At 37.9% G+C, this 12,550-nt stretch overlaps 1 long non-coding RNA gene across 1 annotated transcript in view; it reads right to left on the bottom strand.

The window, feature by feature from the left end:
• Positions 1-11,039, bottom strand: part of LOC119088954 — a 23,503-nt gene extending 12,464 nt beyond the window's left edge. The window contains exons 1-2 of the long non-coding RNA XR_005092717.1: positions 10,953-11,039; positions 1,792-1,855 (exon numbers count right to left, since the gene is read on the bottom strand). This is a non-coding gene — a long non-coding RNA (uncharacterized LOC119088954). The remainder of the gene's footprint in view (positions 1-1,791; positions 1,856-10,952) is intronic.
• Between the last annotated feature and the right edge of the window lie 1,511 nt (positions 11,040-12,550).

The following is a 12,550-nucleotide window of genomic DNA, read 5'->3' as shown; positions in this document are numbered from 1 at the left end:
CTATTTTATTCATTTTTTAAGCTCCAAATGTTACATGACACCCTGTGTATTAGCTATCCACTGCTGTGCAAAAGAAAAAAAAATTCTGTGACTTTGGGAACTTAAAATAAGACACATCTTTTTTTCTCTCTTTTTAAGAACTGTATATATTCTGTCAATTAAAAATAAAAAAAGCAAAGTCTTAGAATTCTTGAATTTAAAAATTTGAATGAATTTAACACCTTGAAAATGCTACACTATAATATAAGTAACAATGACAGAACAACAAATTGAAAGGACTGAGTAATTGATTTGGTAACATACATTTCATTTTCTGTCTCACAGTGGCAGTGGGTCGTGAGTTAGAGCACAGTTGAATGTCTGCCTGCCACATTACATGGTGGCCTGGAAGGTACTTGCGAGGATATATTCTTCTTTGGGGGTCAGACTTCAAAACTCATGGAATTATTAGTATGGTTTTTTTTTTTCTTTGTGGCTGATAGTTATCATAGCTTCCAAAGCCACCCTCAACTCCTTGCACATGGCTGTGGTGGTTTGAATAACAATGGTTCCCATAGGTTCATATATCTGAACGCTTAGTCATCAGGGAGTGGCACTACTTAGAAGGATAAGGAGGTGTGGCCTTCTTGGAGTAGGTGTGGCCTTGTTGGAAGAAGCATGTCACTAGGGGTTTGCTTTGAGGTTTCAGGAGCCCAAGCCAGGCCCACTATCTCTTACTGCTGCCCGTGAATGGATCCAATGTAGAACTTTCACTGACTTTTTCAGCATCATGTCTGCCTGCATGCCACCATGCTTCCCACCATGGGGGTAATGGATTACACCTCTGAAGCTGTAAACCAGCCCCAATTAAATGCTTCCTTTTATGAGTGTCTGTGGCCAGTGTCTTTGTCACAGAATATTGACTAAGACAATGGCCTTTTCCTCAGGCAGTTCAAGTCACAGCAGCTTTCTTCAAGACCACCAGCAGGGAGAAACTCTCTCTAGCCTTCTCAGGTCACATTTGACACAATGTCATAACACCACCCAATCAAAGCACACCATGACATATAACACAATACAGCATATCACAACACAATGCAGTGAAACACATCACAACAGCTCATGTCACAAAACACAAGACAGCACCATCATCTCACCACTTTGCCCATTCTGTTGATGAAAAACAAATCACAAGTCCTGACTGTACTCAAGGAAAGATGACTGTGTGTCCAACATACAAGGACCAGATAGCTGCTGAAGGTAAAGGACAAAATAAAAACAATCTCTGGAATTGTTTATACAACATTTCTCCAAGACCAGGAATTTCTACTTCGGAGATTTTTACAGTCAATTTCTGTCTTGTAAAGCTTCAGAAAGTCCCCTGGAAAACTTCGCTATAGCTGAGGAGGAGTCATACAATGTCTAGTTTTTGCAATAATAAATATTAAAATCAGCATGCCCCTGCTGTGGTAATCAGAGACTTCTGGATTGTTAAATTAGCATACATTAAAAGAGTAAGTACATTCTCCACTCATTCTGATTCTCCACCTCAGGGATCCCATAAGTCATTCTGTAGCAAGCATTTACAGGATAACACAGAGTATGACTGATAGCTTCATATCATAGAAAAGATAACAACAGTGAAACCAAAGGATGTCTCAACAGCTTCGATTGTTAGGAAAGTAATCTAACAGTAAATACCTTTTAATGTTGGATCAGTTAATTAAATGATGATATCAGTCTGATTTCAAATGTCAAATATATTTAAGTGAATCACATTTGGATATAAATTAATATTAAAGCCGTGTTTACCTTTTTAGCTCAGTTTCTGGAATATAAGGCAGGCTTTCTGATCAGACACTCTCACCTGAAAAATCTGAAGAATGACAATGATAAATGAAAAAGACCACCTGCTTGTTTTGCCCAGCTGGCATTTAAGCTGTTCTTTGACTTTCCTCAGAAACCACGCCAAGAATGTAACAGGGAGCTTTGGCTCACCCAGATTCCCTGAAGATCAAGTCCCAAGCGTGTAATTGATAGGCGGTGACTTAAAAACTATTTACTATCGATGATAACTCAGCCTAAAGCAGGCCTTCATTCAGAATTTGATGATGAATTCCTAAAAATGAAGCAGAAGGCCTCAGCCATTTGCCTAGACAATGGTGTTTTGTGATTACTAGAAGATTTCATTTCAAAATTCCATATTTATAGAAGACACAGTTACTTTAGTGTTAATCAAATATTTTTTTCTCATTCAACACTTTCATTTTATTTTGTGTATGTGATTGAGAGATAGGTATGAGAGTTAATAGATTTATTATTCATAATGTTTTAACTTTTTAATTAGCATTTTATATAGCAAATATTTCCTGAAATTATTTCTTTTATTCAACTACCTAATGTGTACGAATATGAGTTCAGGAGGATGTTTATAAAGGAAAACATTCTCTTTTAATTGACATCATAGTTACTGGTTAAAACTGGAATTCAAGAGTGACAAAAAGGTTCAGCTAGTAAAGGCACTTGCCACGTAAGCCTGACGACTGGAGTTTGAATCCTGGAACCACATAAAGGTAGAAGAAGAGAATCACCACATGAAGTTATCCTCTGGTCTTATCAAATGTGACATGGCATGCATATGCTTACACACCACTACAACTACCACTACCACCACCACCATCACCACCACCACCACCACCACCACCACCACTACCACCATAACAATAACAATAATATCAATAATAATGGGTTTTACTTTGAGTGGGAATCAATAGCAAAGAAACAAGATGAAATGCCAGTGATGGAAGAAAAAAAACATGTCATTAACACTACAGCGTTTACAGTTTTGTGACAACAAGACCAGAGAAAGGGTGTTCATGATCCCTGGTAGACAGAGCTGGGGAACTCACCTAGTGAGTGCTGTCTGCTCAGAGGCACCACCACAGATACCCTGAAATGATCCAGATGAACCTCAAGGTTACTGAACTGCAAGTAAATTTAGCAAACAGTCTTTTTTATTGACTTCTGTTTCCATTCATAAGCAATTTTGAAAATCAGAGCTTTGACCAAATAATAGGGTTTTCTTAGATCATCAACCTTCATTGAAGTAATGTTTGTTGATCACTTAGTGGGACCAGGAACTAAGAAGCATTTGAATTAACTGCCCCTGAAATTTTTCAGCAGCTGGAAATAATAAAATAATCAGGGTTAGAAGCAAAACCACGTGGAATGTGAAGACCACACAAAAATAGAAGTTTAAATAAAAATATCAAAGAACAGAGAAAAAAGTTTCTCAGTGTGAAGTACCAGTAGGGCAAATAGAGGATGTATCTAGACAGAAAAAACAGTAAGGTCTCAAGTTCTTGATGCCCTGAAGGAATCAAAATACAGAGTCCAGCTTAGGCATGCATACCATGGCACTATTCACATAGCTAAGCTGAGGAGCTGTGGAAAATATGGTGCGCACACACAATGGAAGATCATGCAATCAGAAAGAGAAAACATTTGCATAACATTTTCAAGAAAGACGTAAAACGTGAAATCATTATGCTGAGTAAAATAACTTAGAAAATATTATCACAAGTTTTGTCTCTTATATGGCATCTAGGAGAGAAAAAGTAAAAAAGGAGGATTAGGAAAGAGGGTAGGGAAATTGGAGGCTTATGAGGGATTGAATATGGTCCAAGTACTATAGGCATATAATGAAAATGCATAAATGCTTATATGCACATAAAATCTCACAGTGAAACTCATATATGGTATAATTTATATGCAGTAATATAAAGTTCCATTAAAAAAAGAACTAGAGATTTGCAAAAAGAGGAAATATAAGAAGGAATAAATACAAGCTCTGAACAAATAGCATTTTATTAAAGAATATAGTAGTGGACAGGAAAATCTAATCTAGCACAAAGTGAATTGTGGATAACATTTGTTGAACTTTGTACTTTCTGTTTCTCCCATGGACTTGCTGGGAAATGGATTGGAAATGCTTGCATTTGGACAAGACTTAGGAACAGAACATTCTCATCATGGGTTCAAGTAACATTCATGAACATGAGCCCCATGGGCCTGAGAACACTGGCTCTGCTGCCATTTGAAAACACTGGGCATGATTACTCCTTTCTCCTCCAAGTTTCTTTGCTGTTAACTGAAATTAATTCCATCAAGAAAACCCAGTGTCTGTGCATGAGCAGATGGATGGCAATATTTGTGGATGAGGGCCAGTAGGGGTGGGAACATACAAGTTGTTCTGGATTAGATTAAATGCATTGCACATCTTTTAAAATTTTTGTGACTTTCCAAAACAATTACCTGAACTTATCTAGAACTACCCTCCTCCGTAGTTTAACATATAAATTTTAATGAATTTATGTTCATTTTCTTAAACATGTATTAATTCATGCCAGGGTCAAGTATTTTCTAACATGTAGTAAGACAGGCCCATAGGATCAATAAAATTGGCCCAAACCAGTTACCAAGGCATGCACATAATGTACTTCCTTATGAGCCAACCTGGAGTCTGCCTGAGGGCCTAACAACAGGCGCTGCCAGAATTCCTGATCATGTCCAGCCAATGAGGGACGACCGCACAGACTGGGTGCTGGGAGGAGGGTCTTTAAGGCCTTTCCCATTATTGAGCAAATGAGTTTGTTGTTTGCCTTCCACTGACTCCTGGTGTCTGTGCCATTGATACTGTGTCTTCTTACCTCCTCCCCTGAAGGAGCCGTTAGGATCCAGTAACAATAACACACTGTGCTCGGGTATTTTCTGCTTCACTTTATGACATTGTCCTTCCTCCTTTCACTCATCCGCATGCAATAAGCTCCTGCTGTATTGTTCCCCCGCTATTTTAGCCAGGTGTCTTTCAAATCAATCAAAAGCAAGACAAACAGTGTTATCCTAATTTGTCTTCCTGCCTTCCTTCTCAGACGTTTTTCTTTCCATCATGTCGATTTAATTTTTAACCATGTGATTTTCTTCCTCTCTAAATTTTTTTTTCTAAAATTACTTATAAGGTGGATATGATGCTGACTAATCCACAATATTTTATTATTTGGGGGGAATTTAACATACTAAATACATACCTTTTGCTTTTTAAAGACAGCTGCTCATCGCATAGAGCTCTTTCAGTACTTATTTCACAGTACCTTATCACTTGCAGGGTGTCTGCATTGGCTTCTACTGTAATTTCTGTCCTTTTTCTTCTGGAGAGTAGGTGACTGTATTCCTCAGGGACTGTAATCAAGATTTTTCTGTTTATCTTTCATTTCCTGAGTTTTGAATAAAAGATATTCACACCTGTCTCTTACCATCACTCCAGTTTTCTGGGCTTTGGTGGATCTGAGGTTTACCACCCATCGCCAGCCTTCGAGAGCCCTCAGCCATTTCCGCTTTAACTATTTCTCTCGTTGTGCACCCTCTTCTCCTCCAAAAGTCTGATTATGAATGTTACACTTTTTCAGGTTGTCCTGGATATCCAGATGTTCTGAGCTCTGGGGTCTCCTTAAGTGTCATTGATTGTTTTTCCTTGTACTTCAGTGAGGAACTGTCTATGTGACATATCTTCACGTTATCGGTTCTTTATTTTAGCCTGACCTACAGATCAAAGTCATTCCACATTCCTCTAACAGATTTTTACTTGTTTTGTTTTGTTTCTAGCATTTACTTTTGATTCTTTCTCTCTCTCTTTTTTTTTTTTTTTTTTTTTACATTAACTTATTTAACTCAGAGGTAGGGGGCGCTGTCAAGGGGCAGCTTGAGGGATTCCATTAACTCTCCTACCACATATGTTCTGGGAACTGAACACTGAACTATCTTGATGGCCTCTGATTTTTGCTTCCATCTTTTTTTTTTAATATTTCAGACATGAGAATTTCACAGCAAAGAACCACTGGACAACTAGAATCCCAACTATTAACTACAAAATTCATCTTATGTTCTCCTATATCCCTGGGCTATGACCTTCATAAGGATCACTTCTCTCTCATTTTAGGTAAGTCAGATGGGAGCTAGGACTCAGAAAACACTCCATCCCAAAGGAAAACAAGGTTATGGGAAATGATTTCTCCTGGGTGATAGGCCGTCATTATTGTTCAGCGTGCATTCGGTCAGACAACAAGAAACAGGTTGTGTCAAATATTCTGGCTTAGTTTGCTATCCCTGGCTGACTACACACATTCATTTACTCCAATCTCTCACTCTTTGATACTACCTCTAGAGTCACACATTACATATCACATAGTTAGTCCATCTATATTTATTTTCACGTGTGTACGTTACAAGAATAGCTACAAAGGGTTGAAGAAGTAACATGGCTCAGGAACTTTAAGGAAGCCTGAAGGCTGAGGCTGAGGGTTGACAGAGCTGTCGTGGTAAGATAATGAACAACACAGCAAAGAAGGAGAGGCCGTGGTGACGCTAACCATTGGCCTTAGCTGAAGTCAGACGGCAGCATTAGAGTTGAGCTATGGGATCAAGGTGAGGAAGCATGGGACCAGGACCCGATGAAGGGAAGAAAAGTGAGAAAGGAGGATAGCAGGTCCAGACAGGTACACAGGAGGATGGACCACTAGCAGTTTAAGTAGATCACTTCAGCAAAGCTCCGTTGAAACCCCTGAGACAGAAATCTTGTGTCTATTAGACCTTGATGTATTCACTCTTCAGTAAGATGATGGGTCAGAGGGAGCCATTACCACCACAGTGCCAGGGGTCCATCTGTGGGGCACAGGTGAGGGAGCTGCACACTGCCCTTGGCTGGTGTGTCTGATAAATTACTAGGTTTACTTTTTGTGATATTATTTTAATATTCTCATGTCCTTACAGTCTCCATTTACCCTGAAAGACTTAGGCTGGTACCCCTTTTGTTCCAAGGAACAAGTGACTTATCAGAAGTTTGTACTGGACAGAGGGTAGCTTTCCTTCCACTCAGGTGCATAGTCATCCTCTGTTTACAAAATGCATTTAAAATATGTTTATATCATGGAGTCTCTCAGGGCAAGGGACAACCTAAAAAAAAAAATCACAGTTTTATACTTTATGACATAGCATCACCCAGTTTTAATAGTTAAAGAGAATTCTCAGCCTCTAGCTGCTTCCTTCTCCTGAACGCTGTCAGAGTGACGAGAACAATCACTTGATATTTTACCATGACAAATTGGCAGGCATGGGGGTGGGTGGTAATCTGCACAACTATGGCGGACACTTCTAGCACCTTCAATTGAATGCACACTGCTCCCTGGATTTTCTCACCCTCCATGTCAGCTGCACAAAGCCTGAAGAAATGTGCTTCCTACTAGTTACAGCCCATGGGCTCCTGATGTTGGCTCTGGCTATCTGAATTTGCCTCCAGACTCCTGGGTTGCTCGTGACATCAGTATTCTGACATGTTCAAGAACTGTAGTTTTCAGTATGTTCAACTTTTCTCTTATGGTCAGGATGGGAATGATGACTTCATCCAAAGTCCTTGTAAGACAGATCTAAACCTGGATGGATTTAAGTTTAGGGGGAAAAAAAACCCTTGAATATTAAAAAATTAATAATAACCCTTTAAAATTAATAAAGAATACATAAAATGAAATTATATTTCTCCTTTCATGTGGTCAGAAAGTTTCTGAATATTTAAAACATAATAATATCCTGCTTCCACAAATCTGTGAGGTTCTATCTGCTTTAGCGAACCATGAATTTGAACAAAATCATTATGATGCAGATAATGTTGGCTCCTGTCCTAAGTCTCCTTGCTTCCTTCAAGTTCAGAAAACTGAAGCTAATTAATCTCTAACGGTGTCCAGTGCAGTTTGTTTCCACTAATCCATAAAACACCTGGGCAGGGGGTGGGGGAATGATATTTTGGCTTCTAGATTCTCTTGACTTGGTCTAACATTTTTATTCTTTCATCCTTTGATTAAGTTATATAATAATTACTTAGACTCTGTTCCTGCAGTTGTAGTTCTTTATATTCTATTGTCTATAACTATTGATAATTAGGTAGATGTGCAACACCTAGACCCATTGAACCCAAATATTTTAGAGTGATCTTGGATGTTTAGGTCTCACTTTGCAATGATCCTGAGCATTGCAGTTGCTCCATACCCATAATTTCCATTGTGGCCTAGCTAGTTTAATAAATGCTCCATGGGGTTAACATTCACGATGACATCTGAATCACTGCACAGTCACTGTCTGCGGAGATGGCCCTCCTTTCCTTGGAAATTTGAAGGGTAGTAGATTGTTGAAGTATGAATGTACAATGTTCCTCTCAGATTCCTGTGTTTGAACACTTGATCCACAGATCCGCAGCTGGTGGTGACACTTTGGGAAGTTGTGTACTAATTAGGAGGTGGAGCCTTGCTGGAAGGAGTGGGACACACACACACACACATGCACACGCACACGCACACGCACACGCACGAGAGCAATGCTTAAAGAGGCCTGAAGAGGGTGTTAGATCCCCCATAGCTGGAGTCAGTTTCTCTGCAAGAGCAGCAAACTGCTGATCTAACTTTCCCAGTCTCAATTATCTTTATTTTCAATAAATCATTTTCAATAATCAATGTATTCAATAAATTTGAAGTCATTAATTAGTAATAGTCTCAACTTGTGACTGGATTATATTTTCCCACTGTCCAGAAAATGACCGTTTCTGTTCAGTGATGAATTGCTGCATTTACAGTCTATAATTTTACTGTGTTTATCTCCAATTACAGAATGTTAGTTATTTAACAACATACAGAAACAAGTTCTTTCCAAACACAACTTTTTTTTTTTTGCCATAGAGAATTCAAGATTGAAGTCAATAACTGAACATTTCTTTAGTCTTCAGGTATACTAAGATGTATATTTCAATATTATCCTACTTTTCAAGTTTTCAGAAAAATAATAGATTGAAAACATGTGTTCCCCTAAACCTTACCTTGATTTTTTTTCAATGTACATTAATGTATTTAAAGTTTTAAAAGGCTAAATTCAATAAAATAGTAATGCTCTTCAAAAAGAAGAAATTTAACTACAAATAAAACACTTAAGGATATATACTGATAGATGAGTTGTAATTTGCATAGTATTTAATCGTTTATAATAATTTTACTAAATCCCAAATTCAAACTTTTTCATGAATGAGTGAAGAATTACTCAGTTGTATTACTGTAGTACTCCCACAGACACAGAGAAATAGACATTATGATTGGCACGGGTCTGAAGCATGATTCCTAAGAGCTGGTGATGCTGGGTATGAAATAGTCTTCCTACTTAAGCTTTTACATGGATACACCCTATAAAATCTCAGTATAACATTTATGTCCTCTGAGAAAAAAAGCTGGGCCTTTATTATCTTCCTAGTGATGACACACACTTAAAAAGCAGTTCATTTGTGAGCTTGTCCTTAAATTATCCTTTCAGTGTACTTGTTTTTTACTAAGTATATCAAAAAACAATCTCAAAACTATGAAATTGTCCTCTATAGTTCCACAAAAAGGAAGAATTTCATTTTCATTTTCAATCTATAGTCTGTCAGAATTAATGTCCAAAGTTGTGTGTGTAATCTGTGAAAAACTATTTATCTACAAAGTATTTTAATTTTTAAGTACCAATAGCAGAAAGAACCCAAGGAAGAGATAAGTTCTAATAATGGAATTTTTAAAATAGCTATTTCTTTTAAGTTTTGAAATGTGTTAGCATTGCAGGGGAGACATTTTTGTATAAAATATAGGCAACCGGCCATCATCCTAATGTAAGTTTTCTAATTGTTACATATTTTTCCCACTGTAAGGTATAGACTATAATGTAATGTATGTCCTGAGATACCTTGCAATGTGAGCACAGAGAGATAATATTCATACTATGTGTATTTTTTGCTTCAAAGAAATTTTCCAAATTTCATATTATTTTAATATACTTCAATATTTATATCCAAAAAATTATATTTTAGGAGAAGTTAATATCACTAGATCTTAGGGGGATGTAATGAAATAACATAAAAAATTAAATATACTATTTCAAAGTTTGACACTGACACTATGTTTTTTAAACATCCGTGAACAGCCTTCTGAGTCTGTTGGTGTTCTTTGTGTATATATGTTTTCAGGGCGGAAACTTTGTATTGGATAGCAATACGGAGTTCATTTATAAATCTGGCATACACACACACCGCACATGCACACACACACACACACACACACACACACACACACACACACATACACACACCTTGAGGGCACACAGGTATGTAACAATAATAACCAAAGTAAGAGAGGCTATTAATTTGAGGGGTGTGTGGCAGGGGTTGGAGGGAGGGTACTTGGGAGAAGCTGAAGGGGGAAAAGGAAAGGAAAAAATGAGGTAAGTCCATCGTAATTAACAATAAATTTTAAAAATATCTAAAGAAACAAAAAATAAAATAGGGATCAATGAGAGAATAAAAAGTAAAAATAATTTAAAATAAAGATAAAACAGATATGCATATAATCTATATTTAAATCATTTAGCAATTTTGTATTTGTATGTGTGGGTATGTACATGTGTGCATTTGTTTTAAGACTGGGTTTCACTGTACAGTATAAGATGGCCTTACACTTTTGATCATCCTTGTTCATCCTCTGGAATGTGAGATTACAGACATATGGCATCACAATCAGCATTTCTTATGCTTCCTTTTTCTTTTTTATTATTAAGATATTTTCTTTATTTTACATACCAACCACAGATCCCCTCTCCTCCCTCCTCCTGCCACCTAGCCTTCTCCCTCAACCTACCCCCCATTCCTACCTCCTCCAAGGCAAGGCCTCCTATGGGGAATCAGCAGAGCCTGGTACATTCAGTTGAGGCAGGTCCAAACCCCTCCCCCAGCGCCAAGGCTGTGTAAGGTGTGCCACCATAGGAAATGGGCTCCAGAAAGCCCAATCGTGCACCAGGGATGGATCCTGATCCCACTGACAGGTGGCCCCTTACACAGTACAAGCTAGACAATGTCTCACCTCTGCAGAGGGCCTCGTCCAGTCCCATGAGGGCTCCACAGCTGTTGGTCTAAAGTTCGTGAGTTCCCACTAGTTTGCTTTTGCTGTCTCTGTACATTTCCCCATCATGATCTTGATGCCCCTTGCTCATATAATCCCTCTTCTCTTTCATCTACTAAACTCCTGGTGCTTGGCTGTGGATCTCTGCTTCTGCTTCCATCAGTTACTGGATGAAGGTTCTATGATGTCAGTTAGGGTATTCACCAATCTGATTACCAGAGTAGGCCAGTTCAGGCACCCTCTCCACTATTGCTGATCCATGTGTGTTGTGTGGTACTTGAAACCGTACTCAGGTCATGGTGTACACTAGGCAAAAGTATTTCTACTGAGCTACATCTCCAGCTATCTTTTGCTGTGGGATCATCTTTCCGTACACTGTGAAAATGTGTTGCTACTATTGGTTAATAAAAAAGCTGCTCTGGCCTATGGAAACACGAGGTACAGCCATGCAGGAAATCCAAGAGAGATACAGGAAGAAGAAAGGCAGAGTCAGGGAGATGCTGCAGATCACCAGGGGAGCAAAATACAGTAGAACACAGGTAAAGAATGAGATATGTACTGATACATAGATTAATAGAATTAATTACAAAAATGGCTGCTACCCAGGCAGGACCAAGAAACTTCAGTCTTTAATCTTTGGGTCACTTCTTAGGAGAATCAGTTGCTTTAGCTGTATATTTTGAATTCTATATGTAAACACTGTGTGCCCTTCCTTCTTGAGTTCGATGGTATTAAAAGCAGGAAACAGACAAAATTGACATGTTTTCAATAGTTTCTTCTTTGACTTTATTACCATGGCACCATGAGATTACATACTAGATGATCCCCATGTACAAGTCATCATGAAACGAACATCCACTAAATCAGTTAGATGATGCTGAGTAGAGTCATGCATTTAAGGAGCTTGTAGGAAAAAAAAAACAAAAGCTACAGGAGATAAGATTTTCAAAACCTGAAATTTTATTATTTGTAATAGAATTGTAATTATTGTTTCAATCACTAATGAATCCTGGCTTTGCAATTAAACTTGAGTGAAAAATATATTCAAGATAAATTTTAAAAAAATTATTTGCCATTCTTTAAAGGAAACAACTACTAAAAATCGTATTAATTAAAACTTTAAAACATAAGTCTATGTCCCTTACCCTAAAAATTCATTTTCTGTCAAATTACCCAGGCAGGGCAGCCACTTTCATACCTCTAAAGTGATCTTCCCTCAATTTTTGCTAGTTTATTGCTGCTAAACGTATTTTTGTACTTCTTATGTCAACATAAGGTCAAAAATAGGTTTAGATCACCCATATCGGTTTTACAGTTTCAGCTCTTTACTTCATATCCATAGTGTGGTCAAGAAAGCCTCACTTCCATCTGCCATGCAGATGAAAATAAAAGTTAATTATTCCTCTTCATTTAAAAATGCATAATCAAGAATTTTATGGGCCCTATGACCGCCTTTGAACATTGTCCAAATGAAATCAGTAAATCTCCCAATAGCCCATCAGACATTGTGTGTTGAACTGGTCGAATTAATAACTCTGCCCTTTCACATATCCCAGCTC

This window comes from Peromyscus leucopus, chromosome 13 (genome assembly GCF_004664715.2).
Source record: "Peromyscus leucopus breed LL Stock chromosome 13, UCI_PerLeu_2.1, whole genome shotgun sequence".
NCBI classification, from domain to species: Eukaryota; Metazoa; Chordata; class Mammalia; order Rodentia; family Cricetidae; genus Peromyscus; species Peromyscus leucopus.
The sequence above is the reverse complement of the archived record's forward strand: the minus strand, read 5'-3'. Positions and strand labels throughout refer to the sequence as shown.